This window comes from Rhipicephalus microplus, chromosome 9, assembly GCF_043290135.1.
Source record: "Rhipicephalus microplus isolate Deutch F79 chromosome 9, USDA_Rmic, whole genome shotgun sequence".
NCBI classification, from domain to species: domain Eukaryota; kingdom Metazoa; phylum Arthropoda; class Arachnida; order Ixodida; family Ixodidae; genus Rhipicephalus; species Rhipicephalus microplus.
The window spans coordinates 68,362,487-68,389,869 of record NC_134708.1 but is presented as its reverse complement, the minus strand read 5'-3'; the positions used below and the strand labels follow the sequence as shown (position 1 = coordinate 68,389,869).

At 48.9% G+C, this 27,383-nt stretch overlaps 25 non-coding genes across 25 annotated transcripts; all 25 read left to right on the top strand.

The window, feature by feature from the left end:
* The first annotated feature begins 19 nt into the window (after positions 1 to 19).
* Positions 20 to 91, top strand: TRNAD-GUC (transfer RNA aspartic acid (anticodon GUC)). The gene has a single exon. It is a non-coding gene; the product is annotated as a tRNA-Asp (tRNA).
* A 224-nt stretch (positions 92 to 315) lies between these two features.
* Positions 316 to 387, top strand: TRNAD-GUC (transfer RNA aspartic acid (anticodon GUC)). The gene has a single exon. It is a non-coding gene; the product is annotated as a tRNA-Asp (tRNA).
* Positions 388 to 899: 512 nt separating this feature from the next.
* On the top strand, positions 900 to 971 carry TRNAD-GUC (transfer RNA aspartic acid (anticodon GUC)). Its single transcript has one exon. It is a non-coding gene; the product is annotated as a tRNA-Asp (tRNA).
* Positions 972 to 1,187: 216 nt separating this feature from the next.
* TRNAD-GUC (transfer RNA aspartic acid (anticodon GUC)) lies at positions 1,188 to 1,259 on the top strand. The gene has a single exon. It is a non-coding gene; the product is annotated as a tRNA-Asp (tRNA).
* A 1,679-nt stretch (positions 1,260 to 2,938) lies between these two features.
* TRNAD-GUC (transfer RNA aspartic acid (anticodon GUC)) lies at positions 2,939 to 3,010 on the top strand. The gene has a single exon. It is a non-coding gene; the product is annotated as a tRNA-Asp (tRNA).
* A 798-nt stretch (positions 3,011 to 3,808) lies between these two features.
* On the top strand, positions 3,809 to 3,880 carry TRNAD-GUC (transfer RNA aspartic acid (anticodon GUC)). The gene has a single exon. It is a non-coding gene; the product is annotated as a tRNA-Asp (tRNA).
* A 216-nt stretch (positions 3,881 to 4,096) lies between these two features.
* TRNAD-GUC (transfer RNA aspartic acid (anticodon GUC)) lies at positions 4,097 to 4,168 on the top strand. Its single transcript has one exon. It is a non-coding gene; the product is annotated as a tRNA-Asp (tRNA).
* Positions 4,169 to 6,423: 2,255 nt separating this feature from the next.
* Positions 6,424 to 6,495, top strand: TRNAD-GUC (transfer RNA aspartic acid (anticodon GUC)). The gene has a single exon. It is a non-coding gene; the product is annotated as a tRNA-Asp (tRNA).
* An 811-nt stretch (positions 6,496 to 7,306) lies between these two features.
* On the top strand, positions 7,307 to 7,378 carry TRNAD-GUC (transfer RNA aspartic acid (anticodon GUC)). Its single transcript has one exon. It is a non-coding gene; the product is annotated as a tRNA-Asp (tRNA).
* A 6,768-nt stretch (positions 7,379 to 14,146) lies between these two features.
* TRNAD-GUC (transfer RNA aspartic acid (anticodon GUC)) lies at positions 14,147 to 14,218 on the top strand. The gene has a single exon. It is a non-coding gene; the product is annotated as a tRNA-Asp (tRNA).
* Positions 14,219 to 14,441: 223 nt separating this feature from the next.
* On the top strand, positions 14,442 to 14,513 carry TRNAD-GUC (transfer RNA aspartic acid (anticodon GUC)). The gene has a single exon. It is a non-coding gene; the product is annotated as a tRNA-Asp (tRNA).
* An 807-nt stretch (positions 14,514 to 15,320) lies between these two features.
* On the top strand, positions 15,321 to 15,392 carry TRNAD-GUC (transfer RNA aspartic acid (anticodon GUC)). Its single transcript has one exon. It is a non-coding gene; the product is annotated as a tRNA-Asp (tRNA).
* A 1,962-nt stretch (positions 15,393 to 17,354) lies between these two features.
* Positions 17,355 to 17,426, top strand: TRNAD-GUC (transfer RNA aspartic acid (anticodon GUC)). Its single transcript has one exon. It is a non-coding gene; the product is annotated as a tRNA-Asp (tRNA).
* A 1,674-nt stretch (positions 17,427 to 19,100) lies between these two features.
* On the top strand, positions 19,101 to 19,172 carry TRNAD-GUC (transfer RNA aspartic acid (anticodon GUC)). Its single transcript has one exon. It is a non-coding gene; the product is annotated as a tRNA-Asp (tRNA).
* An 805-nt stretch (positions 19,173 to 19,977) lies between these two features.
* On the top strand, positions 19,978 to 20,049 carry TRNAD-GUC (transfer RNA aspartic acid (anticodon GUC)). Its single transcript has one exon. It is a non-coding gene; the product is annotated as a tRNA-Asp (tRNA).
* A 1,673-nt stretch (positions 20,050 to 21,722) lies between these two features.
* On the top strand, positions 21,723 to 21,794 carry TRNAD-GUC (transfer RNA aspartic acid (anticodon GUC)). The gene has a single exon. It is a non-coding gene; the product is annotated as a tRNA-Asp (tRNA).
* Positions 21,795 to 22,874: 1,080 nt separating this feature from the next.
* On the top strand, positions 22,875 to 22,946 carry TRNAD-GUC (transfer RNA aspartic acid (anticodon GUC)). The gene has a single exon. It is a non-coding gene; the product is annotated as a tRNA-Asp (tRNA).
* A 792-nt stretch (positions 22,947 to 23,738) lies between these two features.
* Positions 23,739 to 23,810, top strand: TRNAD-GUC (transfer RNA aspartic acid (anticodon GUC)). The gene has a single exon. It is a non-coding gene; the product is annotated as a tRNA-Asp (tRNA).
* A 216-nt stretch (positions 23,811 to 24,026) lies between these two features.
* On the top strand, positions 24,027 to 24,098 carry TRNAD-GUC (transfer RNA aspartic acid (anticodon GUC)). Its single transcript has one exon. It is a non-coding gene; the product is annotated as a tRNA-Asp (tRNA).
* A 216-nt stretch (positions 24,099 to 24,314) lies between these two features.
* TRNAD-GUC (transfer RNA aspartic acid (anticodon GUC)) lies at positions 24,315 to 24,386 on the top strand. Its single transcript has one exon. It is a non-coding gene; the product is annotated as a tRNA-Asp (tRNA).
* Positions 24,387 to 25,178: 792 nt separating this feature from the next.
* Positions 25,179 to 25,250, top strand: TRNAD-GUC (transfer RNA aspartic acid (anticodon GUC)). Its single transcript has one exon. It is a non-coding gene; the product is annotated as a tRNA-Asp (tRNA).
* A 504-nt stretch (positions 25,251 to 25,754) lies between these two features.
* Positions 25,755 to 25,826, top strand: TRNAD-GUC (transfer RNA aspartic acid (anticodon GUC)). The gene has a single exon. It is a non-coding gene; the product is annotated as a tRNA-Asp (tRNA).
* A 216-nt stretch (positions 25,827 to 26,042) lies between these two features.
* Positions 26,043 to 26,114, top strand: TRNAD-GUC (transfer RNA aspartic acid (anticodon GUC)). The gene has a single exon. It is a non-coding gene; the product is annotated as a tRNA-Asp (tRNA).
* Positions 26,115 to 26,330: 216 nt separating this feature from the next.
* On the top strand, positions 26,331 to 26,402 carry TRNAD-GUC (transfer RNA aspartic acid (anticodon GUC)). Its single transcript has one exon. It is a non-coding gene; the product is annotated as a tRNA-Asp (tRNA).
* Positions 26,403 to 26,617: 215 nt separating this feature from the next.
* TRNAD-GUC (transfer RNA aspartic acid (anticodon GUC)) lies at positions 26,618 to 26,689 on the top strand. Its single transcript has one exon. It is a non-coding gene; the product is annotated as a tRNA-Asp (tRNA).
* The last annotated feature ends 694 nt before the right edge of the window (positions 26,690 to 27,383 follow it).

The following is a 27,383-nucleotide window of genomic DNA, read 5'->3' as shown; positions in this document are numbered from 1 at the left end:
TCTGCCTTGAATGCGCATATCCTCGTTAGTATAGTGGTCAGTATCTCCGCCTGTCACGCGGAAGACCGGGGTTCGATTCCCCGTCGGGGAGCAGTAATTCTTTAGTTACCATAGGGTGGAAATTGAACCAGCACTGCTATGCCATTCAGCAAAATAATCTTCGTTTTCTCCATCTCCTCCAGAGTAAGCTAATATATTGGGGAAGCTCGAGCGCCAGGTGTCTTTGTTTTTTTTTCTCTTTCTCTGAAACAGTCATGCCAAGCTAGAGTTGTGATCTCGCAGACTATACCATCGTGTCTGCCGTGCATGCGCATATCCTCGTTAGTATAGTGGTCAGTATCCCCGCCTGTCACGCGGGAGACCGGGGTTCGATTCCCCGACGGGGAGCAGTAGTTTTTTAGTTACCATAGGGTGGAAATTGAACCTGCACTGCTATACCATTTGGCAAAATAATCTTCGTTTTCTCCATCTCCTCCAGAGTAAGCTAATGTAATGGGAAAGCTCGAGCGCCAGGTGCTTTTTTTTCTCTCACTGAAACAGTCATGCCAAGCTAGAGTTGTGATCTCGCAGACTATACCATCGTGTCTGCCGTGCATGCGCATATCCTCGTTAGTATAGTGGTCAGTATCCCCGCCTGTCACGCGGGAGAGCGGGGTTGGATTCACCGACGGGGAGCAGTAACTTTTTAGTTACCATAGGGTGGAAATTGAACCTGCACTGCTATACGATTCGGCAATATAATTTTCGTTCTCTCCATCTCCTCCAGAGTAAGCTAATATATTGCGGAAGCTCTAGCGCCAGGTGCCTTTGTTTTTTTTTCTCTCCCACTGAAACAGTCATGTCAAGCTAGAGTTGTGATCTCGCAGAGAACACCATCGTGTCTGCCTTGAATGCGCATATCCTCGTTAGTATAGTGGTCAGTATCCCCGCCTGTCACGCGGGAGACCGGGGTTCAATTCCCCGACGGGGAGCAGTAATTCTTTAGTTACCATAGGGTGGAAATTGAACCAGCACTGCTATGCCATTCAGCAAAATAATCTTCGTTTTCTCCATCTCCTCCAGAGTAAGCTTATATATTGGGGAAGCTCGAGCGCCAGGTGCTTTTTTTTCTCTCACTGAAACAGTTATGTCAAACTAGAGTTGTGATCTCGCAGACAATACCATCGTGTCTGCCGTGCATGTGCATATCCTCGTTAGTATAGTGGTCAGTATCCCCGCCTGTCACGCGGGAGACCGGGGTTCGATTCCCCGACGGGGAGCAGTAGTTTTTTAGTTACCATAGGGTGGAAATTGAACCTGCACTGCTATACCATTTGGCAAAATAATCTTCGTTTTCTCCATCTCCTCCAGAGTAAGCTAATGTAATGGGAAAGCTCAAGCGCCAGGTGCTTTTTTTTCTCTCACTGAAACAGTCATGTCAATTTAGAGTTGTGATCTCGCAGACAACACCGTCGTGTCTGCCGTGCATGTGCATATCCTCGTTACTATAGTGGACAGTATCCCCGCCTCTCACGCGGGAGACCAGGGTTCGATTTCCCGACGGGGAGCAGTAATTTTTTAGTTACCATAGGGCGGAAATCGAACCTGCACTGCTATACCATTCGGCAAAATAATCTTCGTTTTTTCCATCTCCTCCAGAGTAAGCTAATATAATGGGGAAGCTCGAGCGCCAGGTGCTTTTTTTTCTCTCACTGAAACAGTCATGTCCAACTAGAGTTGTGATCTCGCAGACAACATCGTCGTGTCTGCCATGGACGAGCATATCCTCGTTAGTATAGTGGTCAGTATCCCCGCCTGTCACGCGGGAGACCGGGGTTGGATTCACCGACGGGGAGCAGTAATTTTTCAATTACCATAGGGCGGAAATTGAACCTGCACTGCTATACGATTCGGAAATATTCTTCGTTTTCTCCATCTCCTCCAGAGTAAGTTAATATAATGGAGAAGCTCGAGCGCCAGGTGTCTTTGTTTTTTTCTCTCCCACTGAAACAGTCATGTCAAGCTAGAGTTGTGATCTCGCAGAGAACACCGTCGTGTCTGCCGTGGACGCGCATATCCTCGTTAGTATAGTGGTCAGTATCCGCGCCTGTCACTCGGGAGACCGGTGTTCGATTCCCCTACGGGGAGCAGTAATTTTTTTGTTACCATAGGGTGGAAATTGAACAAGCACTGCTATAATATTCGGCAAAATAATCTTCATTCTCTCCATCTCCTCCAGAGTAAGCTAATATATTGGGGAAGCTCGAGCGCCAGGTGTTTTTGTTTTTTTTCTTTTCCCCTGAAACAGTCATGTCAAGCTAGAGTTGTGATCTCGCAGACTATACCATCGTGTCTGCCGTGCATGCGCATATCTTCGTTAGTATAGTGGTCAGTATTCCCGCCTGTCACGCGAGAGACCAGGGTTGGATTCACCGACGGGGAGAAGTAATTTTTTAGTTACCATAGGGTGAAAATTGAACGTGCACTGCTATACGATTCGGTATTATTCTTCGTTTTCTCCATCTCCTCCAGAGTAAGCTAATATAATGGGGAAGCTCGAACGCCAGGTGTCTTTGTATTTTTTCTCTCCCACAGAAGCAGTCATGTCAAGCTAGTGTTGTGATCTGGCAGACTATACCGTCGTGTCTGCCGTGCATGCGCATATCCTCGTTACTATAGTGGACAGTATCCCCGCCTCTCATGCGGGAGACCAGGGTTCGATTCCCCGACGGGGAGCAGTAATTTTTTAGTTACCTTAGGGTGGAAATTGAACGTGCACTGCTATATTATTCGGCAAAACATTCTTCATTCTCTCCATCTCCTCCAGAGTAAGCTAATATAATGGAGAAGCTCGAGCGCCAGGTGTCTTTGTTTTTTTTCTCTCCCACTGAAACAGTCATGTCAAGCTAGAGTTGTGATCTCGCAGACAACACAGTCGTGTCTGCCGTGGATGCGCATATCCTCGTTAGTATAGTGGTCAGTATCCCCGCCTGTCACGCGGGAGACCAGGGTTCGATTCCCCGACGGGGAGCAGTAATTTGTTAGTTACCATAGGGCGGAAATTGAACCTGCACTGCTATACCATTCGGCAAAATAATCTTCGTTTTCTCCATCTCCTCCAGAGTAAGCTAATGTAAGTGGGAAGCTCGAGCGCCAGGTGCTTTTTTTTCTCTCACTGAAACAGTCACGTAAACTAGAGTTGTGATCTCGCAGACAAAACCGTCGTGTCTGCCGTGCACGGGCATATCCTCGTTACTATAGTGGACAGTATCCCCGCCTCTCATGCGGGAGACCAGGGTTCGATTCCCCGACGGGGAGCAGTAATTTTTTAGTTACCATATGGCGGAAATTGAACCTGCACTGCTATACCATTCGGCAAAATAATCTTCGTTTTCTCCATCTCCTCCAGAGTAAGCTAATATAATGGGGAAGCTCGAGCGCCAGGTGCTTTTTTTCTCTCACTGAAACAGTCATGTCAAACTAGAGTTGTGATCTCGCAGACAACACCGTCGTGTCTGCAGTGGACGCGCATATCCTCGTTAGTATAGTGGTCAGTATCCCCGCCTGTCACGCGGGAGACCGGGGTTGGATTCACCGACGGGGAGCAGTAACTTTTTAGTTACCATAGGGTGGAAATTGAACCTGCACTGCTATACGATTCGGCAATATAATTTTCGTTCTCTCCATCTCCTCCAGAGTAAGCTAATATATTGGGGAAGCTCTAGCGCCAGGTGCCTTTGTTTTTTTTTCTCTCCCACTGAAACAGTCATGTCAAGCTAGAGTTGTGATCTCGCAGAGAACACCATCGTGTCTGCCTTGAATGCGCATATCCTCGTTAGTATAGTGGTCAGTATCCCCGCCTGTCACGCGGGAGACCGGGGTTCGATTCCCCGACGGGGAGCAGTAATTCTTTAGTTACCATAGGGTGGAAATTGAACCAGCACTGCTATGCCATTCAGCAAAATAATCTTCGTTTTCTCCATCTCCTCCAGAGTAAGCTTATATATTGGGGAAGCTCGAGCGCCAGGTGCTTTTTTTTCTCTCACTGAAACAGTTATGTCAAACTAGAGTTGTGATCTCGCAGAATATACCATCGTGTCTGCCGTGCATGCGCATATCCTCGTTAGTATAGTGGTCAGTATCCCCGCCTGTCACGCGGGAGACCGGGGTTCGATTCCCCGACGGGGAGCAGTAGTTTTTTAGTTACCATAGGGTGGAAATTGAACCTGCACTGCTATACCATTTGGCAAAATAATCTTCGTTTTCTCCATCTCCTCCAGAGTAAGCTAATGTAATGGGAAAGCTCGAGCGCCAGGTGCTTTTTTTTCTCTCACTGAAACAGTCATGTCAATTTAGAGTTGTGATCTCGCAGACAACACCGTCGTGTCTGCCGTGCATGCGCATATCCTCGTTAGTATAGTGGACAGTATCCCCGCCTCTCACGCGGGAGACAAGGGTTCGATTCCCCGACGGGGAGCAGTAATTTTTTAGTTACCATAGGGCGGAAATCGAACCTGCACTGCTATACCATTCGGCAAAATAATCTTCGTTTTTTCCATCTCCTCCAGAGTAAGCTAATATAATGGGGAAGCTCGAGCGCCAGGTGCTTTTTTTTCTCTCACTGAAATAGTCATGTCAAACTAGAGTTGTGATCTCGCAGACAACATCGTCGTGTCTGCCATGGACGAGCATATCCTCGTTAGTATAGTGGTCAGTATCCCCGCCTGTCACGCGGGAGACCGGGGTTGGATTCACCGACAGGGAGCAGTAATTTTTCAATTACCATAGGGCGGAAATTGAACCTGCACTGCTATACCATTCGGTAAAATAATCTTCGTTTTCTCCATCTCCTCCAGTGAAGCTAATGTAATGGGGAAGCTCGAGCGCCAGGTGCTTTTTTTTCTCTCACTGAAACAGTCATGTCAAACTAGAGTTGTGATCTCGCAGACAACACCGTCGTGTCTGCCGTGGACGCGCATATCTTCGTTAGTATAGTGGTCAGTATTCCCGCCTGTCACGCGAGAGACCAGGGTTGGATTCACCGACGCGGAGCAGTAATTTTTTAGTTACCATAGGGTGAAAATTGAACGTGCACTGCTATACGATTCGGTATTATTCTTCGTTTTCTCCATCTCCTCCAGAGTAAGCTAATATAATGGGGAAGCTCGAGCGCCAGGTGTCTTTTTATTTTTTCTCTCCCACTGAAACAGTCATGTCAAACTAGAGTTGTGATCTCGCAGACAAAACCGTCGTGTCTGCCTTGCACGGGCATATCCTCGTTACTATAGTGGACAATATCTTCGCCTCTCACGCGGGAGACCGGGGTTCGATTCCCCGACGGGGAGCAGTAATTCTTTAGTTACCATAGGGTGTAAATTGAACCAGCACTGCTATGCCATTCAGCAAAATAATCTTCGTTTTCTCCATCTCCTCCAGAGTAAGCTAATATATTGGGGAAGCTCGAGCGCCAGGTGTCTTTGTTTTTTTTTCTCTTCCTCTGAAACAGTCATGTCAAGCTAGAGTTGTGATCTCGCAGACTATACCATCGTGTCTGCCGTGCATGCGCATATCTTCGTTAGTATAGTGGTCAGTATCCCCGCCTGTCACGCGAGAGACCAGGGTTGGATTCGCCGACGGGGAGCAGTAATTTTTTAGTTACCATAGGGTGAAAATTGAACGTGCACTGCTATACGATTCTGTATTATTCTTCGTTTTCTCCATCTCCTCCAGAGTAAGCTAATATAATGGGGAAGCTCGAGCGCCAGGTGTCTTTGTATTTTTTCTCTCCCACTGAAACAGTCATGTCAAGCTAGAGTTGTGATCTCGCAGACTATACCGTCGTGTCTGCCGTGCATGCGCATATCCTCGTTAGTATAGTGGTCAGTATCCCCGCCTGTCACGCGGGAGACCGGGGTTCGATTCACCGACAGGGAGCAGTAATTTTTCAATTACCATAGGGCGGAAATTGAACCTGCACTGCTATACCATTCGGTAAAATAAACTTCGTTTTCTCCATCTCCTCCAGTGAAGCTAATGTAATGGGGAAGCTCGAGCGCCAGGTGCTTTTTTTTCTCTCACTGAAACAGTCATGTCAAACTAGAGTTGTGATCTCGCAGACAACACCGTCGTGTCTGCCGTGGACGCGCATATCTTCGTTAGTATAGTGGTCAGTATCCCCGCCTGTCACGCGGGAGACCAGGGTTGGATTCACTGACGGGGAGCAGTAACTTTTTAGATACCATAGGGTGAAAATTGAACCTGCACTGCTATACGATTCGGCAAAATGATTTTCGTTCTCTCCATCTCCTCCAGAGTAAGGCAATATATTGGGGAAGCTCGAGCGCCAGGTGTCTTTGTTTTTTTTCTCTCCCACTGAAACAGTCATGTCAAGCTAGAGTTGTGATCTCGCAGAGAACACCGTCGGGTCTGCCTTGAATGCGCATATCCTCGTTAGAATAGTGGTTAGTATCCCCGCCTGTCACGCGGGAGACCGGGGTTCGATTCCCCGACGGGGAGCAGTAATTCTTTAGTTACCATAGGGTGGAAATTGAACCTTCACTGCTATGCCATTCAGGAAAATAATCTTCGTTTTCTCCATCTCCTCCAGAGTAAGCTAATATATTGGGGAAGCTCGAGCGCCAGTTGTTTTTGTTTTTTTTCTTTTCCCCTGAAACAGTCATGTCAAGCTAGAGTTGTGATCTCGCAGACTATACCATCGTGTCTGCCGTGCATGCGCATATCTTCGTTAGTATAGTGGTCAGTATCCCCGCCTGTCACGCGAGAGACCAGGGTTGGATTCACCGACGGGGAGAAGTAATTTTTTAGTTACCATAGGGTGAAAATTGAACGTGCACTGCTATACGATTCGGTATTATTCTTCGTTTTCTCCATCTCCTCCAGAGTAAGCTAATATAATGGGGAAGCTCGAGCGCCAGGTGTCTTTGTATTTTTTCTCTCCCACAGAAGCAGTCATGTCAAGCTAGTGTTGTGATCTGGCAGACTATACCGTCATGTCTGCCGTGCATGCGCATATCCTCGTTACTATAGTGGACAGTATCCCCGCCTCTCATGCGGGAGACCAGGGTTCGATTCCCCGACGGGGAGCAGTAATTTTTTAGTTACCTTAGGGTGGAAATTGAACGTGCACTGCTATATTATTCGGCAAAATATTCTTCATTCTCTCCATCTCCTCCAGAGTAAGCTAATATAATGGAGAAGCTCGAGCGCCAGGTGTCTTTGTTTTTTTTCTCTCCCACTGAAACAGTCATGTCAAGCTAGAGTTGTGATGTCGCAGACAACACAGTCGTGTCTGCCGTGGATGCGCATATCCTCGTTAGTATAGTGGTCAGTATCCCCGCCTGTCACGCGGGAGACCAGGGTTCGATTCCCCGACGGGGAGCAGTAATTTGTTAGTTACCATAGGGCGGAAATTGAACCTGCACTGCTATACCATTCGGCAAAATAATCTTCGTTTTCTCCATCTCCTCCAGAGTAAGCTAATGTAAGTGGGAAGCTCGAGCGCCAGGTGCTTTTTTTTTCTCTCACTGAAACAGTCACGTAAACTAGAGTTGTGATCTCGCAGACAAAACCGTCGTGTCTGCCGTGCACGGGCATATCCTCGTTACTATAGTGGACAGTATCCCCGCCTCTCATGCGGGAGACCAGGGTTCGATTCCCCGACGGGGAGCAGTAATTTTTTAGTTACCATATGGCGGAAATTGAACCTGCACTGCTATACCATTCGGCAAAATAATCTTCGTTTTCTCCATCTCCTCAAGAGTAAGCTAATATAATGGGGAAGCTCGAGCGCCAGGTGCTTTTTTTCTCTCACTGAAACAGTCATGTCAAACTAGAGTTGTGATCTCGCAGACAACACCGTCGTGTCTGCAGTGGACGCGCATATCCTCGTTAGTATTGTTACGAGGTTGGTTGCTTCTGAGCGAGATGTATTTGCAGAGTAAAAACTACAGGCAAGAGACACAATGGCTGATTGGCCCAGTCGCGCGCCTGTCAGTCGCACCTCTTCCTTTTCTTCCTCTCCGTAGCAGGACCCCCGGGCGTTGGAGCGCCGTCTCGGCGAGAGTCCGGAGAAGTGCGACAGAAGTAGGGTTTCAAGCGCGAAACATGGACAATGTCAACTAGTGACGAACTTGGTGACGTATTGGAGTGCAATGGCGCTATCTCGTAGGTTACGTCGCTAACTTGACGTAAGACTAGGTAGGGTCCGGCGTATCGGGACAAAAGTTTTTCGGAGAGACCTACACGGCGACACGGTGACCAGAGGAGCACGTGGTCACCTGGGGCAAACGTTATATTTCGATGCCGGTGGTCGTAGCGGGCTTTTTGCATATCCTGTGACCTGGTGAGGCGAGACTGGGCAACTTGACGAGCCATGTGAGCCCGATCAATGGCTTCGCGCGCGTACTCGGAAGGAGATGGCACGAGAGGCAAGGTGGTTTCAAATGGCAATATGGGGTCGCGACCATATAAAAGATAAAAAGGCGAGAATCCCGCAGTGTCATGTCGAGAGGAGTTATATGCGAAGGTCACATAGGCCAACGTTGTATCCCAGTCTCGATGATCATCGGAGACGTACATCGAAAGCATCTCTGTGAGCGTGCGGTTGAGACGTTCAGTTAGGCCATTAGTTTGTGGGTGGTAGGCGGTAGATAGCTTATGGGCTGTAGCACACGATCGAAGGAGGTCATCGACAACTTTGGACAGGAAAGAGCGGCCGCGGTCCGTAAGCAGCTGTCGGGGTGCACCATGGTGTAAGATGACGTCATGAAGAAGAAAATCCGCGACGTCAGTGGCGCAACTGGTTGGCATGGCCTTTGTTATCGCGTAACGGGTCGCATAATCTGTGGCGACGGCAATCCATTTATTTCCTAGTGTCGTCGTCGGAAAAGGGCCAAGAAGGTCGAGTCCCACGCGATGAAATGGTTCAGAGGGGACTTCAATTGGGTGAAGATATCCAGCTGGCAGCAAAGAAGGTCTTTTCCGGCGCTGGCAGAGGTCGCAAGTGGCGACATATCGACGTACGCTGCGGTACAATCCAGGCCAGAAAAATCGACGTCGCACGCGGTCGTATGTGCGGGAAACGCCGAGGTGTCCCGCTGTTGGTGCGTCGTGAAGTTGTTGAAGTATGGCAGGCCGTAGATGACGAGGGATGACAAGCAGAAGCTCAGGGCCTTCAGTGGTGACGTTGCGGCGGTAGAGGATGCCGTCATGCAGCACGAACATACGGGATTCAGCGTCATGGCTGTCAGACTGGATGGCGTCGATGATAGTGCGCAATGACTCATCCCGTCGTTGTTCGATGCGCATATCGCTGACGTCTGTAAACGCCATTACTCTGCTCTCCAGGTCAGGCGCAACGGGATCAGGAGGATCTACCGGATATCGAGAAAGACAGTCTGCGTCCTTGTGCAAACGGCCAGACTTGTAGCTGACGCTAAACGAAAATTCCTGAAGCCTCAGAGCCCAGCGAGCCAGACGTCCAGTCGGGTCCTTCAGAGAAGTCAGCCAACAGAGGGCGTGGTGGTCCGTAACGACAGTGAAAATGCGACCATATAAATATGGCCGAAACTTGGCGACGGCCCAAACTAAAGCTAGACACTCTCTCTCGGTGATGGAATAATTCATCTCCTGGGGAGAAAGCAGGCGACTGGCGTAAGCTATCACGCACTGTCTACCGTGGTGCCGCTGAGCGAGAACTGCGCCGATACCGTGGCCACTGGCGTCGGTGCGAACCTCTGTGGCAGCAGAAGGATTAAAGTGGGCAAGTATGGGGGGCGTAGTTAGGTAGCCGATGAGAGCGGCGAACGCTTGAGCCTGCTCAGGGCCCCATGAGAATGTGGTATCCTTCTTCAGCAAATCTGTCAGTGGCCGGGCAACGTCAGCGAAGTTTTTCACAAAACGGCGAAAGTAGGAACATAAGCCGACGAAGCTACGGACGTCGGATGTAGAACGGGGCACTGGAAAGCTACGGACGACACGGATCTTTTCGGGATCTGGTTGGACACCATCGGCGTTTACAATATGGCCCAGAATGGCAATCTGACGGTGACCAAATTGACACTTCTTGGAATTGAGTTGTAGCCCAGCTGTTCTGAAGACTGCGAGAATTGCAGCGAGACGGGTCAGGTGGCTATCGAAAGTAGATGAAAAGACGATCACATCGTCTAGGTAACAAAGACAAGTAGACCACTTGTAACCACGCAGGAGAGAGTCCATCATTCGTTCGAATGTGGCAGGGGCGTTACATAGTCCAAAAGGCATGACCTTAAACTGGTATAAACCATCTGGTGTAATGAAGGCCGTCTTCTCGCGGTCCATTTCATCGACAGAAATCTGCCAGTAGCCGGACCGGAGATCTATAGACGAGAAGTATGTAGCCCCGTGTAGGCAGTCCAACGCGTCATCGATGCGTGGTAGCGGGTACACGTCTTTTCGTGTGATCTTGTTTAGGTGGCGATAGTCAACGCAGAAGCGCCAGGTACCATCTTTTTTCTTCACAAGGACGACAGGGGAGGCCCAAGGACTACTTGATGGTTCTATGACACCTTTGTTGAGCATTTTGTCCACTTCTGCTTGGATAACTCTACGCTCAGTGGGGGAGACACGATAGGGGCGTCGGCGAATAGGACTGGCGTCACCAGTATTTATACGGTGCTGAACAGTGGATGTTTGCCCTAGAGGTCTGTCGTCGAAAGAAAAAATGTCGGTATATGACGCGAGAAGGCGATGGATGTCATTGGCTTGCGCAGGGTTGAGGTCGGGTGCAATCATCTTCGAGAAACGATCTGGCCGAGAACAGGTGCTGTTCGCTACTGGAGACTGAAGTAAATCAATCTCGGTGGTGAGCGCTGCTATTTCGAATTCGTCAGCATTAGATACGCTGGCCAAGAACATGCCACGAGGAAGCACTTGAGGGCACAAGCTGAAATTGAGAAGTGGAAGCGAGGTACAATTGTCAGTAACAGTCACAAGCGTATGGGGAATGGCAATGTTGCGGCTCAAGAGGACGTCGGCGAGAGGAAGGAGGACATATTGACCATCGGGAACTTGGGGCTGTGCGGTCAAAACGACGAAGGTGGCTGCCTGAGCTGACAGCCGCACATCCTGAAGAGAGCACAGGCGCGGCGGGGCAGTGGGGGGGTCAGCGACTATCTGAGGCAACTCTAGCTGAAGAACGCCTGTAGCACAATCGATCAGAGCAGAATGATTCGACAAGAAGTCCAGGCCTAGGATAATGTCATAAGGGCAGTGGTCAATCACGGCTAAAATGACAGAAGTAGTGTGGTCCTTTATACGTAAGCGGGCAGTGCACAGACCGAGAACCATCGGCGTGCCGCCATCGGCCACACGGAGCATTTGTGCAGCCGCTGGTGTCAGAACTTTCTTTAAACGTGTGCGTAGGCTTGAACTCATGACCGAAATGCTTGCGCCGGTGTCGACAAGTGCTTGTACAGGTTCGCCGTCTACTTTAACGTCTATTACACTTCGTCTGGTGGGAACGGAAAGAGGATTTGCTGCGGAAGTCGTCAATGCAGCACCACCTCCGGGGGCTGCATTTCTCAGTTTTCCGAGACAACGCGGCCGGAAGCCACGGGGGACGAGAAGCGCCGTGGCTGCGGCGAACGGGACGATGGGCGACGTGTTTGCGGCGATCGAGACTGGTGCCCACGTGGTGAAGGCGAGCGGCTGTACCAAGTGTTCCGAGAATGGTCAATGGCATTGGGCTCTTCGGCAGGTGGAAAGGTGCGGGCGGTATCGTCGAAACGGGTCATATTGGTCGTTGCGCGATGTGCCGAGGACCATGTGTTGCGGCAGTAACGGGCAATATGTCCAACGCGGTGGCAGTTGAAACATATAGGGCGGTCATCTGCAGTTCGCCACTCAGCCGGGTTGCGAGTACGTGGAGAAGACCGTCGGTCGGAGAAGGGCATCACGAAAGGGCGTTCGCTGACTCTAGGCGCGGTGACATGGCACACGGAATGCACTCCGATGTTTTCAAGCTCCCGGCGCACGATGGCTTGAACAAGAGGAACAGTAACAGGAGTGGCATCGGTACTGCGCGAATAGAACGCCGAGGGCGCCATAGCTTCCAGTTCACGACGAACAATGCGTGTAAGGTCTCCCGGCGGCGATGCACGTTGTGGTGTTGACTGGTCCTCGCAAGTAGATGTTGCAGCGGTGTTTGGGAGTCGAGCGAATGTTTGTAGAATGCGGCGACTTTTCACTTGCTCGAACTGACGACACTCTTTGATGATCGCGTCTACGGTGGAACAGCCCTTGCACATCAGGAGATTGAACGCGTCGTCGGCAATCCCTTTCAGAACATGTCCCACCTTGTCACCTTCTGTCATGTCGCTTTCGGCCTTTCGGCAGAGGGCCAGCACGTCTTGAATGTAAGCGAGGTATGACTCCGTAGGGGATTGGGCACGGCAGGCCAATTCCTTTTTGGCGGCGATCTTCCGACTGGCGGTTTTGCCAAACACCTCCCGCATCTTTGCTTTGCATTGGTCCCAGCTTGTGAGTTCTTCTTCATTGTTCTCATACCACACCTTGGCCGTGCCTCTCAAATAGAACAGCACATTAGCCAACTGAAGTGTAGGATCCCATCTGTTCGGCACACTCACTCGTTCAAACATGGCCAGCCAATCGTCAACGTCGACGCCATCGGTTCCGCAGAATGTACCGGGATCCTTGAGAGGCGTGAAAACGTACGGTTGCGACGCCATGTTCGTCGGAGACGCTGACGTTGACGCGGAGGGCTGAGCATTGGCCATGGCTGGAAGGGCGATGCGACGTCCGCTGCGGAGCTCCGTTGCCTGATGGTTACCCAGCACCTCTCACCAATATGTTACGAGGTTGGTTGCTTCTGAGCGAGATGTATTTGCAGAGTAAAAACTACAGGCAAGAGACACAATGGCTGATTGGCCCAGTCGCGCGCCTGTCAGTCGCACCTCTTCCTTTTCTTCCTCTCCGTAGCAGTATAGTGGTCAGTATCCCCGCCTGTCACGCGGGAGACCGGGGTTGGATTCACCGACGGGGAGCAGTAACTTTTTAGTTACCATAGGGTGGAAATTGAACCTGCACTGCTATACGATTCGGCAATATAATTTTCGTTCTCTCCATCTCCTCCAGAGTAAGCTAATATATTGGGGAAGCTCTAGCGCCAGGTGCCTTTGTTTTTTTTTCTCTCCCACTGAAACAGTCATGTCAAGCTAGAGTTGTGATCTCGCAGAGAACACCATCGTGTCTGCCTTGAATGCGCATATCCTCGTTAGTATAGTGGTCAGTATCCCCGCCTGTCACGCGAGAGACCAGGGTTGGATTCACCGACGCGGAGCAGTAATTTTTTAGTTACCATAGGGTGAAAATTGAACGTGCACTGCTATACGATTCGGTATTATTCTTCGTTTTCTCCATCTCCTCCAGAGTAAGCTAATATAATGGGGAAGCTCGAGCGCCAGGTGTCTTTGTATTTTTTCTCTCCCACTGAAACAGTCATGTCAAACTAGAGTTGTGATCTCGCAGACAAAACCGTCGTGTCTGCCGTGCACGGGCATATCCTCGTTACTATAGTGGACAGTATCTTCGCCTCTCACGCGGGAGACCGGGGTTCGATTCCCCGACGGGGAGCAGTAATTCTTTAGTTACCATAGGGTGTAAATTGAACCAGCACTGCTATGCCATTCAGCAAAATAATCTTCGTTTTCTCCATCTCCTCCAGAGTAAGCTAATATATTGGGGAAGCTCGAGCGCCAGGTGTCTTTGTTTTTTTTTCTCTTCCTCTGAAACAGTCATGTCAAGCTAGAGTTGTGATCTCGCAGACTATACCATCGTGTCTGCCGTGCATGCGCATATCTTCGTTAGTATAGTGGTCAGTATCCCCGCCTGTCACGCGGGAGACCGGGGTTCGATTCACCGACGGGGAGCAGTAATTTTTTAGTTACCATAGGGTGAAAATTGAACGTGCACTGCTATACGATTCTGTATTATTCTTCGTTTTCTCCATCTCCTCCAGAGTAAGCTAATATAATGGGGAAGCTCGAGCGCCAGGTGTCTTTGTATTTTTTCTCTCCCACTGAAACAGTCATGTCAAGCTAGAGTTGTGATCTCGCAGACTATACCGTCGTGTCTGCCGTGCATGCGCATATCCTCGTTAGTATAGTGGTCAATATCCCCGCCTGTCACGCGGGAGACCGGGGTTCGATTCCCCGACGGGGAGCAGTAATTCTTTAGTTACCATAGGGTGTAAATTGAACCAGCACTGCTATGCCATTCAGCAAAATAATCTTCGTTTTCTCCATCTCCTCCAGGGTAAGCTAATATATTGGGGAAGCTCGAGCGCCAGGTGTCTTTGTTTTTTTTCTCTCCCACTGAAACAGTCATGTCAAGCTAGAGTTGTGATCTCGCAGAGAACACCGTCGGGTCTGCCTTGAATGCGCATATCCTCGTTAGAATAGTGGTTAGTATCCCCGCCTGTCACGCGGGAGACCGGGGTTCGATTCCCCGACGGGGAGCAGTAATTCTTTAGTTACCATAGGGTGGAAATTGAACCTTCACTGCTATGCCATTCAGGAAAATAATCTTCGTTTTCTCCATCTCCTCCAGAGTAAGCTAATATATTGGGGAAGCTCGAGCGCCAGGTGTTTTTTTTTTTTCTTTTCCCCTGAAACAGTCATGTCAAGCTTGAGTTGTGATCTCGCAGACTATACCATCGTGTCTGCCGTGCATGCGCATATCTTCGTTAGTATAGTGGTCAGTATCCCCGCCTGTCACGCGAGAGACCAGGGTTGGATTCACCGACGGGGAGAAGTAATTTTTTAGTTACCATAGGGTGAAAATTGAACGTGCACTGCTATACGATTCGGTATTATTCTTCGTTTTCTCCATCTCCTCCAGAGTAAGCTAATATAATGGGGAAGCTCGAGCGCCAGGTGTCTTTGTATTTTTTCTCTCCCACAGAAGCAGTCATGTCAAGCTAGTGTTGTGATCTGGCAGACTATACCGTCGTGTCTGCCGTGCATGCGCATATCTTCGTTAGTATAGTGGTCAGTATCCCCGCCTGTCACGCGAGAGACCAGGGTTGGATTCACCGACGGGGAGAAGTAATTTTTTAGTTACCATAGGGTGAAAATTGAACGTGCACTGCTATACGATTCGGTATTATTCATCGTTTTCTCCATCTCCTCCAGAGTAAGCTAATATAATGGGGAAGCTCGAGCGCCAGGTGTCTTTGTATTTTTTCTCTCCCACAGAAACAGTCATGTCAAGATAGAGTTGTGATCTCGCAGACAACACAGTCGTGTCTGCCGTGGATGCGCATATCCTCGTTAGTATAGTGGTCAGTATCCCCGCCTGTCACGCGTGAGACCAGGGTTCGATTCCCCGACGGGGAGCAGTAATTTGTTAGTTACCATAGGGCGGAAATTGAACCTGCACTGCCATACCATTCGGCAAAATAATCTTCGTTTTCTCCATCTCCTCCAGAGTAAGCCAATATAATGGGGAAGCTCGAGCGCCAGGTGCTTTTTTTTCTCTCACTGAAACAGTCATGTCAAACTAGAGTTGTGATCTCGCAGACAACATCGTCGTGTCTGCCATGGACGAGCATATCCTCGTTAGTATAGTGGTCAGTATTCCCGCCTGTCACGCGAGAGACAAGGGTTGGATTCCCCGACGGGGAGCAGTAATTTTTTAGTTACCATAGGGCGGAAATCGAACCTGCACTGCTATACCATTCGGCAAAATAATCTTCGTTTTTTCCATCTCCTCCAGAGTAAGCCAATATAATGGGGAAGCTCGAGCGCCAGGTGCTTTTTTTTCTCTCACTGAAACAGTCATGTCAAACTAGAGTTGTGATCTCGCAGACAACATCGTCGTGTCTGCCATGGACGAGCATATCCTCGTTAGTATAGTGGTCAGTATTCCCGCCTGTCACGCGAGAGACAAGGGTTGGATTCCCCGACGGGGAGAAGTAATTTTTTAGTTACCATAGGGTGAAAATTGAACGTGCACTGCTATACGATTCGGTATTATTCATCGTTTTCTCCATCTCCTCCAGAGTAAGCTAATATAATGGGGAAGCTCGAGCGCCAGGTGTCTTTGTATTTTTTCTCTCCCACAGAAACAGTCATGTCAAGATAGAGTTGTGATCTCGCAGACAACACAGTCGTGTCTGCCGTGGATGCGCATATCCTCGTTAGTATAGTGGTCAGTATCCCCGCCTGTCACGCGAGAGACAAGGGTTGGATTCCCCGACGGGGAGCAGTAATTTTTTAGTTACCATAGGGCGGAAATCGAACCTGCACTGCTATACCATTCGGCAAAATAATCTTCGTTTTTTCCATCTCCTCCAGAGTAAGCCAATATAATGGGGAAGCTCGAGCGCCAGGTGCTTTTTTTTCTCTCACTGAAACAGTCATGTCAATTTAGAGTTGTGATCTCGCAGACAACATCGTCGTGTCTGCCATGGACGAGCATATCCTCGTTAGTATAGTGGTCAGTATTCCCGCCTGTCACGCGAGAGACAAGGGTTGGATTCCCCGACGGGGAGCAGTAATTTTTTAGTTACCATAGGGTGGAAATTGAACGTGCACTGCTATATTATTCGGCAAAATAATCTTCATTCTCTCCATCTCCTCCAGAGTAAGCTAATATAATGGAGAAGCTCGAGCGCCAGGTGTCTTTGTTTTTTTTTTCTCTCCCACTGAAACAGTCATGTCAAGCTAGAGTTGTGATCTCGCAGACAACATCGTCGTGTCTGCCATGGACAAGCATATCCTCGTTAGTATAGTGGTCAGTATCCCCGCCTGTCACGCGGGAGACCGGGGTTGGATTCACCGACGGGGAGCAGTAATTTTTCAATTACCATAGGGCGGAAATTGAACCTGCACTGCTATACCATTCGGTAAAATAATCTTCGTTTTCTCCATCTCCTCTAGAGAAGCTAATGTAATGGGGAAGCTCAAACGCCAGGTGCTTTTTTTTCTCTCACTGAAACAGTCATGTCAAACTAGAGCTGTGATCTCGCAGACAACACCGTCGTGTCTGCCGTGGACGCGCATATCCTCGTTAGTATAGTGGTCAGTATCCCCGCCTGTCACGCGGGAGACCAGGGTTGGATTCACCGACGGGGAGCAGTAATTTTTTAGTTACCATAGGGTGAAAATTGAACGTGCACTGCTTTACGATTCGGTATTATTCTTCGTTTTCTCCATCTCCTCCAGAGTAAGCTAATATAATGGGGAAGCTCGAGCGCCAGGTGTCTTTGTATTTTTTCTCTCCCACAGAAACAGTCATGTCAAGATAGAGTTGTGATCTCGCAGACAACACAGTCGTGTCTGCCGTGGATGCGCATATCCTCGTTAGTATAGTGGTCAGTATCCCCGCCTGTCACGCGTGAGACCAGGGTTCGATTCCCCGACGGGGAGCAGTAATTTGTTAGTTACCATAGGGCGGAAATTGAACCTGCACTGCTATACCATTCGGCAAAATAATCTTCGTTTTTTCCATCTCCTCCAGAGTAAGCCAATATAATGGGGAAGCTCGAGCGCCAGGTGCTTTTTTTTCTCTCACTGAAACAGTCATGTCAAACTAGAGTTGTGATCTCGCAGACAACATCGTCGTGTCTGCCATGGACGAGCATATCCTCGTTAGTATAGTGGTCAGTATTCCCGCCTGTCACGCGAGAGACAAGGGTTGGATTCCCCGACGGGGAGCAGTAATTTTTTAGTTACCATAGGGTGGAAATTGAACGTGCACTGCTATATTATTCGGCAAAATAATCTTCATTCTCTCCATCTCCTCCAGAGTAAGCTAATATAATGGAGAAGCTCGAGCGCCAGGTGTCTTTGTTTTTTTTTTCTCTCCCACTGAAACAGTCATGTCAAGCTAGAGTTGTGATCTCGCAGACAACATCGTCGTGTCTGCCATGGACAAGCATATCCTCGTTAGTATAGTGGTCAGTATCCCCGCCTGTCACGCGGGAGACCGGGGTTGGATTCACCGACGGGGAGCAGTAATTTTTCAATTACCATAGGGCGGAAATTGAACCTGCACTGCTATACCATTCGGTAAAATAATCTTCGTTTTCTCCATCTCCTCTAGAGAAGCTAATGTAATGGGGAAGCTCAAACGCCAGGTGCTTTTTTTTCTCTCACTGAAACAGTCATGTCAAACTAGAGCTGTGATCTCGCAGACAACACCGTCGTGTCTGCCGTGGACGCGCATATCCTCGTTAGTATAGTGGTCAGTATCCCCGCCTGTCACGCGGGAGACCAGGGTTGGATTCACCGACGGGGAGCAGTAATTTTTTAGTTACCATAGGGTGAAAATTGAACGTGCACTGCTTTACGATTCGGTATTATTCTTCGTTTTCTCCATCTCCTCCAGAGTAAGCTAATATAATGGGGAAGCTCGAGCGCCAGGTGTCTTTGTATTTTTTCTCTCCCACTGAAGCAGTCATGTCAAGCTAGAGTTGTGATCTCGCAGACTATACCGTCGTGTCTGCCGTGCATGCGCATATCTTCGTTAGTATAGTTGTCAGTATCCCCGCCTGTCACGCGAGAGACCAGGGTTGGATTCACCGACGGGGAGAAGTAATTTTTTAGTTACCATAGGGTGAAAATTGAACGTGCACTGCTATACGATTCGGTATTATTCTTCGTTTTCTCCATCTCCTTCAGAGTAAGCTAATATAATGGAGAAGCTCGAGTGCCAGGTATCTTTGTTTTTTTTCTCTCCCACTGAAACAGTCATGTCAAGCTAGAGTTGTGATCTCGCAGACAACACAGTCGTGTCTGCCGTGGATGCGCATATCCTCGTTAGGATAGTGGTCAGTATCCCCGCCTGTCACGCGTGAGACCAGGGTTCGATTCCCCGACGGGGAGCAGTAATTTGTTAGTTACCATAGGGCGGAAATTGAACCTGCACTGCTATACCATTCGGCAAAATAATCTTCGTTTTCTCCATCTCCTCCAGAGTAAGCTAATGTAATTGGGAAGCTCGAGCGCCAGGTGCTTTTTTTTCTCTCACTGAAACAGTCATGTCAAACTAGAGTTGTGATCTCGCAGACAAAACCGTCGTGTCTGCCGTGGATGCGCATATCCTCGTTAGTATAGTGGTCAGTATCCCCGCCTGTCACGCGGGAGACCAGGGTTCGATTCCCCGACGGGGAGCAGTAATTTGTTAGTTACCATAGGGCGGAAATTGAACCTGCACTGCTATACCATTCGGCAAAATAATCTTCGTTTCTCCATCTCCTCCAGAGTAAGCTAATGTAAGTGGGAAGCTCGAGCGCCAGGTGCTTTTTTTTTCTCTCACTGAAACAGTCATGTCAAACTAGAGTTGTGATCTCGCAGACAAAACCGTCGTGTCTGCCGTGCACGGGCATATCCTCGTTACTATAGTGGACAGTATCCCCGCCTCTCACGCGGGAGACCAGGGTTCGATTCCCCGACGGGGAGCAGTAATTTTTTAGTTACCATAGGGCGGAAATTGAACCTGCACTGCTATACCATTCGGCAAAATAATCTTCGTTTTCTCCATCTCCTCCAGAGTAAGCTAATATAATGGGGAAGCTCGAGCGCCAGGTGTCTTTGTATTTTTTCTCTCCCACTGAAGCAGTCATGTCAAGCTAGAGTTGTGATCTCGCAGACTATACCGTCGTGTCTGCCGTGCATGCGCATATCTTCGTTAGTATAGTGGTCAGTATCCCCGCCTGTCACGCGGGAGACCGGGGTTGGATTCACCGACGGGGAGCAGTAACGTTTTAGTTACCATAGGGTGGAAATTGCACCTGCACTGCTATACGATTCGGCAATATAATTTTCGTTCTCTCCATCTCCTCCAGAGTAAGCTAATATATTGGGGAAGCTCTAGCGCCAGGTGCCTTTGTTTTTTTCTCTCCCACTGAAACAGTCATGTCAAGCTAGAGTTGTGATCTCGCAGACTATACCATCGTGTCTGCCGTGCATGCGCATATCTTCGTTAGTATAGTGGTCAGTATCCCCGCCTGTCACGCGGGAGACCGGGGTTCGATTCCCCGACGGGGAGCAGTAATTTTTTAGTTACCATAGGGCGGAAATTGAACCTGCACTGCTATACCATTCGGCAAAATAATCTTCGTTTTCTCCATCTCCTCCAGAGTAAGCTAATATAATGGGGAAGCTCGAGCGCCAGGTGCTTTTTTTTCTCTCACTGAAACAGTCATGTCAAACTAGAGTTGTGATCTCGCAGACAAAACCGTCGTGTCTGCCGTGCACGGGCATATCCTCGTTACTATAGTGGACAGTATCCCCGCCTCTCACGCGGGAGACCAGGGTTCGATTCCCCGACGGGGAGCAGTTATTTTTTAGGTACCATAGGGCGGAAATTGAACCTGCACTGCTATACCATTCGGCAAAATAATCTTCGTTTTCTCCATCTCCTCCAGAGTAAGCTAATATAATGGGGAAGCTCGAGCGCCAGGTGCTTTTTTTTTCTCTCACTGAAACAGTCATGTCAAACTAGAGTTGTGATCTCGCAGACAACACCGTCGTGTCTGCAGTGGACGCGCATATCCTCGTTAGTATAGTGGTCAGTATCCCTGCCTGTCACGCGGGAGACCGGGGTTGGATTCACCGACGGGGAGCAGTAATTTTTTAGTTACCATAGGGTGGAAATTGAACCAGCACTGCTATGCCATTCAGCAAAATAATCTTCGTTTTCTCCATCTCCTCCAGAGTAAGGCAATATATTGGGGAAGCTCGAGCGCCAGGTGTCTTTGTTTTTTTTATATTTCCTCTGAAACAGTCATGTCAAGCTAGAGTTGTGATCTCGCAGACAAAACCGTCGTGTCTGCCGTGCACGGGCATATCCTCGTTACTATAGTGGTCAGTATCCCCGCCTGTCACGCGAGAGACCAGGGTTCGATTCCCCGACGGGGAGCAGTAATTTTTTAGTTACCATAGGGTGGAAATTGAACGTGCACTGCTATATTATTCGGCAAAATATTCTTCATTCTCTCCATCTCCTCCAGAGTAAGCTAATATAATGGAGAAGCTCGAGCGCCAGGTGTCTTTGTTTTTTTTTCTCTCCCACTGAAACAGTCATGTCAAGCTAGAGTTGTGATCTCGCAGACAACACAGTCGTGTCTGCCGTGGATGCGCATATCCTCGTTAGTATAGTGGTCCGTATCCCCGCCTGTCACGCGGGAGACCAGGGTTCGATTCCCCGACGGGGAGCAGTAATTTGTTAGTTACCATAGGGCGGAAATTGAACCTGCACTGCTATACCATTCGGCAAAATAATCTTCGTTTTCTCCATCTCCTCCAGAGTAAGCTAATGTAAGTGGGAAGCTCGAGCGCCAGGTGCTTTTTTTTCTCTCACTGAAACAGTCATGTCAAACTAGAGTTGTGATCTCGCAGACAAAACCGTCGTGTCTGCCGTGCACGGGCATATCCTCGTTACTATAGTGGACAGTATCCCCGCCTCTCACGCGGGAGACCAGGGTTCGATTCCCCGACGGGGAGCAGTAATTTTTTAGTTTCCATAGGGTGGAAATTGAACCTGCACTGCTATACTATTTGGCAAAATAATCTTCGTTTTCTCCATCTCCTTCAGAGTAAGCCAATGTAGTGGGGAAGCTCGAGCGCCAGGTGCTTTTTTTTCTCTCACTGAAACAGTTATGTCAAACTAGAGTTGTGATCTCGCAGACAATACCATCGTGTCTGCCGTGCATGCGCATATCCTCGTTAGTATAGTGGTCAGTATCCCCGCCTGTCACGCGGGAGACCGGGGTTCGATTCCCCGACGGGGAGCAGTAGTTTTTTAGTTACCATAGGGTGGAAATTGAACCTGCACTGCTATACCATTTGGCAAAATAATCTTCGTTTTCTCCATCTCCTCCAGAGTAAGCTAATGTAAGTGGGAAGCTCGAGCGCCAGGTGCTTTTTTTTCTCTCACTGAAACAGTCATGTCAAACTAGAGTTGTGATCTCGCAGACAAAACCGTCGTGTCTGCCGTGCACGGGCATATCCTCGTTACTATAGTGGACAGTATCCCCGCCTCTCACGCGGGACACCAGGGTTCGATTCCCCGACGGGGAGCAGTAATTTTTTAGTTACCATAGGGCGGAAATCGAACCTGCACTGCTATACCATTCGGCAAAATAATCTTCGTTTTTTCCATCTCCTCCAGAGTAAGCTAACATAATGGGGAAGCTCGAGCGCCAGGTGCTTTTTTTTCTCTCACTGAAACAGTTATGTCAAACTAGAGTTGTGATCTCGCAGACAATACCATCGTGTCTGCCGTGCATGCGCATATCCTCGTTAGTATAGTGGTCAGTATCCCCGCCTGTCACGCGGGAGACCGGGGTTGGATTCACCGACGGGGAGCAGTAATTTTTCAATTACCATAGGGTGGAAATTGAACCTGCACTGCTATACCATTCGGCAAAATAATCTTCGTTTTCTCCATCTCCTCCAGAGTAAGCTAATGTAAGTGGGAAGCTCGAGCGCCAGGTGCTTTTTTTTCTCTCACTGAAACAGTCATGTCAAACTAGAGTTGTGATCTCGCAGACAAAACCGTCGTGTCTGCCGTGCACGGGCATATCCTCGTTACTATAGTGGACAGTATCCCCGCCTCTCACGCGGGAGACCAGGGTTCGATTCCCCGACGGGGAGCAGTAATTTTTTAGTTACCATAGGGTGGAAATTGAACCTGCACTGCTATACTATTTGGCAAAATAATCTTCGTTTTCTCCATCTCCTTCGGAGTAAGCCAATGTAGTGGGGAAGCTCGAGCGCCAGGTGCTTTTTTTTCTCTCACTGAAACAGTTATGTTAAACTAGAGTTGTGATCTCGCAGACAATACCATCGTGTCTGCCGTGCATGCGCATATCCTCGTTAGTATAGTGGTCAGTATCCCCGCCTGTCACGCGGGAGACCGGGGTTCGATTCCCCGACGGGGAGCAGTAGTTTTTTAGTTACCATAGGGTGGAAATTGAACCTGCACTGCTATACCATTTGGCAAAATAATCTTCGTTTTCTCCATCTCCTCCAGAGTAAGCTAATGTAATGGGAAAGCTCGAGCGCCAGGTGCTTTTTTTTCTCTCACTGAAACAGTCATGTCAAACTAGAGTTGTGATCTCGCAGACATCATCGTCGTGTCTGCCGTGCATGTGCATATCCTCGTTAGTATAGTGGTCAGTATCCCCGCCTGTCACGCGGGAGACCGGGGTTGGATTCACCGACGGGGAGCAGTAATTTTTCAATTACAATAGGGCGGAAATTGAACCTGCACTGCTATACCATTCGGCAAAATAATCTTCGTTTTCTCCATCTCCTCCAGAGTAAGCTAACATAATGGGGAAGCTCGAGCGCCAGGTGCTTTTTTTTCTCTCACTGAAACAGTCATGTCAAACTAGAGTTGTGATCTCGCAGACATCATCGTCGTGTCTGCCGTGCATGTGCATATCCTCGTTAGTATAGTGGTCAGTATCCCCGCCTGTCACGCGGGAGACCGGGGTTGGATTCACCGACGGGGAGCAGTAATTTTTTAGTTACCATAGGGTGGAAATTGAACCTGCACTGCTATACTATTTGGCAAAATAATCTTCGTTTTCTCCATCTCCTTCGGAGTAAGCCAATGTAGTGGGGAAGCTCGAGCGCCAGGTGCTTTTTTTTCTCTCACTGAAACAGTTATGTTAAACTAGAGTTGTGATCTCGCAGACAATACCATCGTGTCTGCCGTGCATGCGCATATCCTCGTTAGTATAGTGGTCAGTATCCCCGCCTGTCACGCGGGAGACCGGGGTTCGATTCCCCGACGGGGAGCAGTAATTTTTTAGTTACCATAGGGCGGAAATCGAACCTGCACTGCTATACCATTCGGCAAAATAATCTTCGTTTTCTCCATCTCCTCCAGAGTAAGCTAACATAATGGGGAAGCTCGAGCGCCAGGTGCTTTTTTTTCTCTCACTGAAACAGTTATGTTAAACTAGAGTTGTGATCTCGCAGACAATACCATCGTGTCTGCCGTGCATGCGCATATCCTCGTTAGTATAGTGGTCAGTATCCCCGCCTGTCACGCGGGAGACCGGGGTTCGATTCCCCGACGGGGAGCAGTAGTTTTTTAGTTACCATAGGGTGGAAATTGAACCTGCACTGCTATACTATTTGGCAAAATAATCTTCGTTTTCTCCATCTCCTTCGGAGTAAGCCAATGTAGTGGGGAAGCTCGAGCGCCAGGTGCTTTTTTTTCTCTCACTGAAACAGTTATGTTAAACTAGAGTTGTGATCTCGCAGACAATACCATCGTGTCTGCCGTGCATGCGCATATCCTCGTTAGTATAGTGGTCAGTATCCCCGCCTGTCACGCGGGAGACCGGGGTTCGATTCCCCGACGGGGAGCAGTAATTTTTTAGTTACCATAGGGCGGAAATCGAACCTGCACTGCTATACCATTCGGCAAAATAATCTTCGTTTTTTCCATCTCCTCCAGAGTAAGCTAACATAATGGGGAAGCTCGAGCGCCAGGTGCTTTTTTTTCTCTCACTGAAACAGTCATGTCAAACTAGAGTTGTGATCTCGCAGACATCATCGTCGTGTCTGCCGTGCATGTGCATATCCTCGTTAGTATAGTGGTCAGTATCCCCGCCTGTCACGCGGGAGACCGGGGTTGGATTCACCGACGGGGAGCAGTAATTTTTCAATTACCATAGGGCGGAAATTGAACCTGCACTGCTATACCATTCGGCAAAATAATCTTCGTTTTCTCCATCTCCTCCAGAGTAAGCTAATGTAAGTGGGAAGCTCGAGCGCCAGGTGCTTTTTTTTCTCTCACTGAAACAGTCATGTCAAACTAGAGTTGTGATCTCGCAGACAAAACCGTCGTGTCTGCCGTGCACGGGCATATCCTCGTTACTATAGTGGACAGTATCCCCGCCTCTCACGCGGGAGACCAGGGTTCGATTCCCCGACGGGGAGCAGTTATTTTTTAGTTACCATAGGGCGGAAATTGAACCTGCACTGCTATACCATTCGGCAAAATAATCTTCGTTTTCTCCATCTCCTCCAGAGTAAGCTAATATAATGGGGAAGCTCGAGCGCCAGGTGCTTTTTTTTCTCTCACTGAAACAGTTATGTCAAACTAGAGTTGTGATCTCGCAGACAATACCATCGTGTCTGCCGTGCATGCGCATATCCTCGTTAGTATAGTGGTCAGTATCCCCGCCTGTCACGCGGGAGACCGGGGTTCGATTCCCCGACGGGGAGCAGTAGTTTTTTAGTTACCATAGGGTGGAAATTGAACCTGCACTGCTATACCATTTGGCAAAATAATCTTCGTTTTCTCCATCTCCTCCAGAGTAAGCTAATGTAGTGGGGAAGCTCGAGCGCCAGGTGCTTTTTTTTCTCTCACTGAAACAGTCATGTCAATTTAGAGTTGTGATCTCGCAGACAACACCGTCGTGTCTGCCGTGCATGCGCATATCCTCGTTAGTATAGTGGTCAGTATCCCCGCCTGTCACGCGGGAGACCGGGGTTGGATTCACCGACGGGGAGCAGTAATTTTTCAATTACCATAGGGCGGAAATTGAACCTGCACTGCTATACCATTCGGTAAAATAATCTTCGTTTTCTCCATCTCCTCCAGAGTAAGCCAATGTAGTGGGGAAGCTCGAGCGCCAGGTGCTTTTTTTTCTCTCACTGAAACAGTCATGTCAATTTAGAGTTGTGATCTCGCAGACAACACCGTCGTGTCTGCCGTGCATGCGCATATCCTCGTTAGTATAGTGGTCAGTATCCCCGCCTGTCACGCGGGAGACCGGGGTTCGATTCCCCGACGGGGAGCAGTAGTTTTTTAGTTACCATAGGGTGGAAATTGAACCTGCACTGCTATACCATTTGGCAAAATAATCTTCGTTTTCTCCATCTCCTCCAGAGTAAGCCAATGTAGTGGGGAAGCTCGAGCGCCAGGTGCTTTTTTTTCTCTCACTGAAACAGTCATGTCAATTTAGAGTTGTGATCTCGCAGACAACACCGTCGTGTCTGCCGTGCATGTGCATATCCTCGTTAGTATAGTGGTCAGTATCCCCGCCTGTCACGCGGGAGACCGGGGTTCGATTCCCCGACGGGGAGCAGTAGTTTTTTAGTTACCATAGGGTGGAAATTGAACCTGCACTGCTATACCATTTGGCAAAATAATCTTCGTTTTCTCCATCTCCTCCAGAGTAAGCCAATGTAGTGGGGAAGCTCGAGCGCCAGGTGCTTTTTTTTCTCTCACTGAAACAGTTATGTCAAACTAGAGTTGTGATCTCGCAGACAATACCATCGTGTCTGCCGTGCATGCGCATATCCTCGTTAGTATAGTGGTCAGTATCCCCGCCTGTCACGCGGGAGACCGGGGTTCGATTCCCCGACGGGGAGCAGTAGTTTTTTAGTTACCATAGGGTGGAAATTGAACCTGCACTGCTATACCATTTGGCAAAATAATCTTCGTTTTCTCCATCTCCTCCAGTGAAGCTAATGTAATGGGGAAGCTCGAGCGCCAGGTGCTTTTTTTTCTCTCACTGAAACAGTCATGTCAAACTAGAGTTGTGATCTCGCAGACAACACCGTCGTGTCTGCCGTGCATGCGCATATCCTCGTTAGTATAGTGGTCAGTATCCCCGCCTGTCACGCGGGAGACCGGGGTTCGATTCCCCGACGGGGAGCAGTAGTTTTTTAGTTACCATAGGGTGGAAATTGAACCTGCACTGCTATACCATTTGGCAAAATAATCTTCGTTTTCTCCATCTCCTCCAGAGTAAGCTAATGTAATGGGAAAGCTCGAGCGCCAGGTGCTTTTTTTTTCTCTCACTGAAACAGTCATGTCAATTTAGAGTTGTGATCTCGCAGACAACACCGTCGTGTCTGCCGTGCATGTGCATATCCTCGTTAGTATAGTGGTCAGTATCCCCGCCTGTCACGCGGGAGACCGGGGTTGGATTCACCGACGGGGAGCAGTAATTTTTCAATTACCATAGGGCGGAAATTGAACCTGCACTGCTATACCATTCGGTAAAATAATCTTCGTTTTCTCCATCTCCTCCAGTGAAGCTAATGTAATGGGGAAGCTCGAGCGCCAGGTGCTTTTTTTTCTCTCACTGAAACAGTCATGTCAATTTAGAGTTGTGATCTCGCAGACAACACCGTCGTGTCTGCCGTGCATGTGCATATCCTCGTTAGTATAGTGGTCAGTATCCCCGCCTGTCACGCGGGAGACCGGGGTTGGATTCACCGACGGGGAGCAGTAATTTTTCAATTACCATAGGGCGGAAATTGAACCTGCACTGCTATACCATTCGGTAAAATAATCTTCGTTTTCTCCATCTCCTCCAGAGTAAGCTAATGTAATGGGAAAGCTCG